This window comes from Euprymna scolopes, chromosome 7 (assembly GCF_053919585.1).
Source record: "Euprymna scolopes isolate OS-2025 chromosome 7, ASM5391958v1, whole genome shotgun sequence".
NCBI lineage: Eukaryota > Metazoa > Mollusca > Cephalopoda > Sepiida > Sepiolidae > Euprymna > Euprymna scolopes.
The window spans coordinates 4,175,690-4,183,905 of record NC_136488.1 but is presented as its reverse complement, the minus strand read 5'-3'; the positions used below and the strand labels follow the sequence as shown (position 1 = coordinate 4,183,905).

At 48.6% G+C, this 8,216-nt stretch overlaps 1 pseudogene; it reads right to left on the bottom strand.

The window, feature by feature from the left end:
• Positions 1-645: 645 nt before the first annotated feature.
• On the bottom strand, positions 646-772 carry LOC145280548 (U2 spliceosomal RNA; annotated as a pseudogene).
• Between the last annotated feature and the right edge of the window lie 7,444 nt (positions 773-8,216).

The following is an 8,216-nucleotide window of genomic DNA, read 5'->3' as shown; positions in this document are numbered from 1 at the left end:
TTTTGTACAGAAATTCATTCGCTAAGTATTGACAATCGAAAAAATCTGATCCTTAAAACGGTCTTACTTGCTTATAGATAAAAAATAATTTTTACCGTGAAATATTCTACATTACACCGGCCAAGACAGATAATTTTCAGCATATCAGCAGATATTCTATTCTCAGCAAATCATTTTTCCTTAAAAAAATAGAACTTTTATTGTCTAGAGCTATAGCTCAGTGGTGGCGTATTCGACAACAAACAGAATGGTGCCCTGTTCAAGCCCAGGTGCACTTCAGCATCGTGCTTTAATTTGTTCTAATTAACGAGTTCTATTTACGATAAAACAAGAGGTAACATTTAGAACCACCGGTTTCACATTTAACAAGGCCGATATCCATCAGTCACGTGCTCTCGTATAATGAATGAATGCGTGAATGTAGGATTGACATGAAATTCTTAAAGATAAACTAAAATGACCGAAAAATGGACTGAAATGACTTAAATAAATAAAAAGTAAATTATTTTAATGATTTAAGGATGAATTGAATGACCTTAAGAATGACTTGAATGCTTAAAAAATAACTGGAATCCTTCAAAAACAACTTTAATGATCTGGAGAATGACTTGAATGGCTTTGAGACTGACTGGTTGTAAAGCGAGTGATAATTTTACAGATTATATATATAATAATACAGAAAAGTGATTCCCCACTTTATATCACAGTATGTACAGCATGTAATAAGACAGATACTACACTTTGATCTTGGCCAAAAGGCCAAGAAAAGGGTATTTATTGCTTCCCCACCGAGCAAATTAGGCAAAAGGCCGATTTTTAATGTGAAGAGTGAAGGGGAAATGTGGAGCCTACTCTCTGGGGAGTAGGGGAGGTGGATAGTGACAATTTTTTTATGAAGGGTTGGTATTTATTTGCTCCCCTGCCGAGCAAATTAGGCACGGGGCCGATTTTTAATGTGAGGAGTGAAGGGGAAATGGGGACCAACTCCTCGGGGTGTACGGAAGCTGGATAGTGACAATTGGTATGAAGGGTTGCCCTTACATTGACCAAAGTCTTATATGTGGGGTTGGTATTTATTTGCTCCCCCACCGAGCAAATTAGGCACAAGGCCGATTTTTAATGTGAGGAGTGAAGGGGAAATGGGGACCAACTCCCTAGGGAGTAGGGGAGCTGGATAGTGAAAATTGGTATGAAGGGTTGCCCCTACATTGACCAAAGTCTTATATGTTTGGTTGCCCCCACATATGGTCTTTGCTTGTAGTATCTGCTGGAACAGATACTACACTTTGATCTTCATATTTAATTTATTCCGTTTAAAGAAAAAATTACAATTAAAAAAATTTCAATATAAAATTTAAAAAATTTAAAAAGTAAAATCTCCAAAAGACAAAACAAATTTAGGCACAAGGCCGTATAAGATCTGGGGAGGGGAGTGTTGCAGGGTCTTTGTAACTAAAGTAAAAATGGAGTCTGTGGCGACTTTACTCTTGACTGGCAACATTTACCACAATACCTCATTCACTCTTCGGACTCTAATGGAAACTCCACCGTTGTTTCAAGAAAGGATATATATATACGATTTCTGTATTTGTGTGTATGTGAAATTTTTTAATTAAAATATATGTGTGTGTGTGTGAAAAAGTTAAATTCATTAGAAAATAAAAAGTTCTTGAATTTGGAAGAAAAAAGTTCTTGAATTTGGAAGAAAAAAGTTCTTGAATTTGGAAGAAAAAAGTTCGTGTTGAGGAGTGCAGTATCTAGAAAAAATATACAAAAAATAAAATTAGTGCATTGTTAGTAAGGTCCCTCCCTGAGCTAATCTAGAAAGTTAGATCACCTACGGATTTCCCGGGGTACCAAAAACAAGCAGGAAGATCTCTAGTGGGGATTGGGAAGAATTCATATCGGATGTAGGGAGGAAAAATAAATAGATTGTCAAAAACAAAAGGAGGGATCGTTGGAGGGGGGTAGACGGCGATCTTCGAGAAGGGGTTGATCAGGGGGTGATAAAATAAAACGATGGTGGGGTTAGTGGTAGGGTAGCATCGGAAGGTTCTCTAGTGCCAAAAAACAAACAATCGGGGGACAGGATCTCATTTGTACAACCAGTCAAGAGTCTCCTTACTTTTTATTTGTCTAACCTAGCGGGATGGACTTTGTAGGACCCAGTATCGCGTGTGCCATGCTTATGGTAGTAACACGAATTCAAACATGGCGCCTCGTCGGATGTACAAGCTAGCGTCATGCACCCACCTCTTGTCAAAGGCCACTCGAGGCAACTTTTTCCAATCGCATCTGATATTTACTTTAAGCAGATGTTTAAAGTAGACGATCAGATCACGATCCGGAACAGATATCCTTCGCGGACTCGCTTGAGGCGTGTGATCCATATGACGATCCTCGCTACTGCTAGTATCGCTAGATAACCCATTCTTTTCTCCCTAGGCAGCGGCGGATCAATGTTCTCTACAAAATATGACTCGTCGAGTTCAAGCCAGCGCTTTGCATCGATGCGAGCCGTTATCTCGTTGACGTACCCTGGGAGGTTCTTGCGCCTGCTGCAGCGGAAAAAGGCATCACCGTCGTCGTCGCAGAGCAAGCAGTAGACCAGGGTTTCTTCATTGTACAGGTTGAGTTCTTCAAGGAGAGGCAATGCGTTCAGGACAAGTCGCCAGGTAAGGGAAAATTCCTAGTTTGTAAGAAAGTCCCGTCCCGGCGCCCAACTCCACTGTGAGCGGACCTCCTCTAACGACACCTACGTCCGTTTCACTAGCGGTTCCTTTGCACTACGCCCCACTAGCTCCCGATAAACCCTGTTCCAAGACTGTTCTCCGCCGAGCATCGACCGAGGGGTCAGGTGTGAGATTGAAAAAGGAGCTTCCAACCGCAGTGACCCATGAACGTCTACATGCAACGAACTGCTCAGGAAGGCCAACCTCTCTGCGTGCTTGTAACACAGGAGATCGGGCAGTCCTAAGACTCCCTCGCTCTGATTTCGAACACAGACATCTCTGCAAACATAATGCTTACCCTCGTTCCACAAGAGTGTGTCGTGGTGCTCCTGTAAGCTGGTTCGTCGTTTTGCAGGGAGGGGAAGTACAGACAGACGGTAATGAATGGCGGAAAGGCATATAGCACACGTCTCCGCACGACCCTTCAATGACAATTTCCTTCGAATCCAAATCTTGACAGAGGATTCGATCTTGGCCTCTACTTCCGACCAATTTTTCTTCAGCTGGAGACCCGGTCCCAACCATACACCGAGGATCTGGACTGGGCCGTCGGTCCAACTAAAGATGCCCGGAAGCGAATTTACTCCGGTCCAGGCAGCCAACCGCAGACCCACCGACTTACTGCGATGAAAACGGCTCCTGCGTATCGAGCGAGCGCCTCAGTGACCGCTTGACTGTCCGTGGGGCAAGACACGAACACGGTGACGTCATCGGCGAACGCGGCAACCCTGGATCGAGTGTCTCCAGGAAGAGCTATCACGTGGAGCACTGGTGTAGTCGCCTCATCCCTTAACTTGCGAAGGAGGGCTTCCAACGCCAGGACGTACAAGAGAGGCGACAGCGGACAACCCTGTCGCACCGTCCGGGAGACGGCAAAAGACTCCGACAGCTTACCATTTATCTGAAGCGCTACCGTCTGTCTGTCATTCAGTACAGAGAAGTCCGGATTAAATCCGACGGCCTTCAGCACAGATCCCAGGAACCGATGGTACACCCTATCGAAAGCCTTGGACTGATCCAAACTGATCAGCGCGGCCTCGTCGTCGTCTTCTGTCCCCTCTGTGATCATGCGTATCATGACGATTGTCCTGAATAGATCCCCCCTTCACAGCATAGCTCTAGTCTGGTTCGATCATCAGTGATGACAACCTGCAACCGATTCGCAAGAACCTTGGCCAAAATCTTTAACTCTGTCGTTAGCAGAGCCAAGGGCCTGGAATCGTCTAAATCTTCCTCCCCAACATGGCGTGGACCTTTCCTCAGCAATGTGATCACTCCCTTGGACATCTGCCAAGGGATGGAGCCCTGAACAAACCAATGGCTGAACATATCCTTCAGAATAGGGGCCAACATGCGCGACAGCCTCAAGTAGAATTCCTAGGGTAGACCATCAAGCCCCAGAGACTTGTTGCAGCCGACCTGCTTCAACACAGTAGTGATCTCATGTTCCGTGACAAGACCACCACAGCCAACCGCCCGAGCCGCCATGAAGCGGGTCGAGTTGGCCAAATAGCTGCCAAACTTTTCGACCCTGTGTAGTTGGGTGAAGCGCTCTGATAGAAGCTTTCGAAACCCCTCGCAAATCTCCCGCCTCGACACGAGGGCGTGCCCTTCCAGGTCGTTTACTTTTCGAATGTACCCGTCCGGGCCGCGCCTTAGAGCAGCCAACAACAGCGTCAACATTAACATCCTCGTTCGAGACTTTCATTAACCTAGCCCTAACTATCTAGCACTCGTACCGCTTGCTAGCCAAGCGGTTGAGGTCTTGTTTAGCTAGCTCTATCTCTAGGGGTCCCCCTCCATCGCCCGGGCCAGCATATTCTCTATACGCTTCTTGGCCTTAGCCTTATCTAGTGCAAGGCGTTGGTTGTACTGGACGGAGAAGCGTCTAATCTTAGCATTGAGACTAACCCACCACCTATTAACAGTAATCGCCCCCACTAATGCACGTTGGATTATCTCTGTAACCTTCAATTGGTAGTCCTCCAGCTCCAACAAGGTGCTGTTGAACTTCCAGTATCCGGCCAGTTTAGGCCTAGAATTCAAGTTCAGACGGGCCATTACTAGTTTATGGTGCGAGTGTCCTAAAAGGTGGAACGTGGGGCAAGATAGGAAATCTACATCGCCTTTTCGAACATCCGATCCGATTAAGTACTCGGATGGGAAGGCACTTTAGGATGCCACGTCCACATCTCCCGCCCCGGATGATCCAGGCGAAATCTGTTGACCAGGTCGCACGAAGCCATCAGGTCATACAGACTGCTGTAACACCACACCGACCCGTTGCCCCCAACCTTATCTATCTTGAGATCAAGGATAGCATTCAACTCACCAATCAAGGCTACCCTCCCGGGATCATCTATAAAGCCCTTCACCAGTCGAAAGAAGGTAGCCCTCTCCATAGCGGAATTAGTTGCATAAACTGCGACTATCCGAAACACACTTCTATTAATGGCAATATCGACGACAATCGCCCGCCCGTCCTCGTCTGCGTGAACAACATTCGCCGACGCTAATAGGGTGCGATTTACTAGCAAGGAGATTCCACGACTATAGATATTGTCATATGCTTAGTAAACATCGTAAACGCTCACCACTACCTGACACTCCCTGCCACAAATAAAGTGGGTCTCCTATATAGCGGCAATATCTACCTCGAGGGTCACCAGATCTCTCAGCACGCGCGCGGCCTTGCTTCGACATCTGAGGCCCCTCACATTATAAGTAGCCAAGTTTAAAGACATGGTCATCTACCTTATTCAGTGTCACACACGGGCCTGAAATCCTCGGGGGTGAGGACGTGGCAGGCTTGTCCAAGGCTTCTGGTTAGTAAGTCAGCTGAGGGTAATCCATTCTTGGCCACGCCTCCACGTCCAGGGAAAGGTTAATTTGAATGCCCTGTAAAAGGAGGGGTGGATGTAAACAGGGACTCTGCCTTCACACTTGAAAAATAAATTGTTCAGCGAACGATGCTCCGTGTCCACCAGCGGCTGGCCTGAGATTGCATCCTTCGCGGCATCTATCATGGCCCAGAGAGCATCTGTTCTGGAATCCCTGTTGACCCTAACAAATGTGGTCAACAAGGAAGCGTCTTGGAACTTGGTTGGGTCGGTGACATTATCACCCCGACGTATACAAAATCTTTCAGTTGATTGTAGCGGACCTTCTGCTGGCCTTTGAGCTCAGGTATAGTTGGCGGATGGTCCGTTTCACATATCCTTCCTCCTGGAAGGAAGGAAGTCTTTTTGTCCGCTCCGTGCGGACTGCTGTAGTTGGTGTTGGTTTCCCCTTCAGCGGGAAGAGGAGGAGTAAGGGAGGAGGAAGTGGTGGTGTGCGTGTCGAGTGTAGGGGTGTTTGGTGCTGGGGATGTTGCTTTTTTCGGGGCGTTATTTGTCCTAGGTTCCCTGCTAGAGTTCTTGGGGGTTTAGGGGTGGAGGGGGGTTGTTGCTCTGGCTGTTTGGGGGTTGGGGTTGAAGGGAGATCAGCCTCAGCATTTGAAACATTGAATTTTGGGGTGTGGGTGCTTCCTTTTGTCTTCCTACTCTTTCTCCTCTGTATCTTCTTCTCTGCCGTCTCTGCTACTTCTTTTGTTTCCGCCATGCTAATGCTGCTCTTTTTTCGACGCGTTCTCTTCTTCCAAGTCTTGAAGTTTCCTCTTGTTCGAGGTAGAGGGCGCCGAGATGTCCATGGGAGTGTGCTATGGCTGATCTTGCGTCACTGTTTGCTTGGGCATACCTTTGGGGCGTCTGCCCTTCTTGGTGACCGTCGACCAACCAGCCTCTGCTGCTTTTCCCGGCTCAGCTGTAGTGGAAGTTGTTGGTGGGGCTGCAGCCGGGGGTTGGGTTGTTCTTTGGTAGGGGTCATCACTTATGATTTGGGAGTGGCTGTGGCCGGGAGTGTTTTAGGGCAGTCCTTAGCCATGTGCCCTTGTTTTTGGCAGTGCCAATATTGGGGGCTCCTGCCCTCAACAATGATGGCCATCGTCCACTCGTCGAATTTCATCATCGCAGGGATTTTGTGGAATTCGGTTTTGTCCAGGACCATCTTGACCTTATGATCTCCGGTCATCACATACCGTTGACCGCGGACAGGCGCGACGGATTCCCGTCTCCGTACTGGCTTAGTATTGTCCCGACCTGCCGGGCTCCCATGAATACCGGGACATTCAGCACGGTGACGTTCGTTCTCCTCTTATTGAGGTACTCTGGTTGGAGTCTAATCCTCTTCCCCCGGTGGTCGGTTTTTGCTAGCCTTATCGAGTCTTATGGGCTGGGGAGCAGCACGTCCCACGTGGCATAGCTCCTCCTGCAGATGTAACTGGCTGGAATCTTAAGCTCCAGGAGGAGTGCCACCATGTTGTCCTTATCGACCCCTGTCAGGCTTCTGATCTTTAGGTCAGACGTGGTCAGGGAGAGAACTCTTTTCTCCAACTTCTCGATTTGATCTGAGAGGGGCTTGACGACGTTGCTCACCTTATAGTCCTTGTAGGTGGAGTTAAAGAGCTCTCTGTACCCCTTCAGAGTCAGTGGGTCTTGCTGCGTTTTCGGGCCCTACGCTGTTTCCAGCTCTTGTGGTGAGTTGGATGGCCCTGGATGTTGAGCTGCTGGCACTGCCTGGGGTTGAGTTTGAGGCGTAGTTTTGGCCTTGTTGGGGGTCAGAGTTGACCAGTAAGCAGAGTCGATGTGTTGCTTGAGGTGGCTAGCATCTGCGGAACCGGAATTTCCTCTCGCTGTGGTTTTTCAGCTGCTTTTGCTGTCTCCTCGTGCTTCTTCCTCTTTTTCTCCTTGGGTTTGCCCTTCTGGAGAACTGGGGTAACTTGGTTGCCATCGGCAGATGAGGATTGAGGTTCAGAGGGTGCCACTAGTTGTGGATCACTTGAGTGGTACCTCGTTCCCTCATCCACCGCAGACCTGATAACTTCCATCTGAGACTGGTCTTGGGGAGCCTGGGTGGGAGTGCCATCTCCGACCGACGAGGATTGAGGTGGAAGGGGTGTCGCAGGATGTGTACTACCCCGATCACACCGTATTCTCTCGTCCGCCACTTCTTTGACTCCCCGTTCTGGGGAGTGGCTCTCATGGGGAGCCGGGGGCGGGATTGGTTGCCCTCCTGATGTTGGACCTGCCTGGGTCGCCGCGGGCTGTGGCCCTACCCTGGCCTTTTCCTCCTCTACATCATTCGTGGTGGATTCTCCCTCTGATGGGGAGTACTCGAGTTGGGCCATGTGGTGCATCTGGGGTGGTATACGCCTTTTTCCTGACAACGTGCAAACAAAACTACACCGGCCGCTAACGCGGACCAAAGTGTAGCAGGGGAGAAAAGAAAATGCAGGGAGTGAGCGGAGTGGAGGGGAGTGGGTGAGATCAGTAGAGAGAAAGTTGATTGACCTCCCCTCATGGGGATTTCGGATTAGTCAGCTCAGATCCCCCGCAAGGGGGAGAGCAGCGAAGGAAGACACAGTGGGTGCTAGTGGGTCAGAGTGTC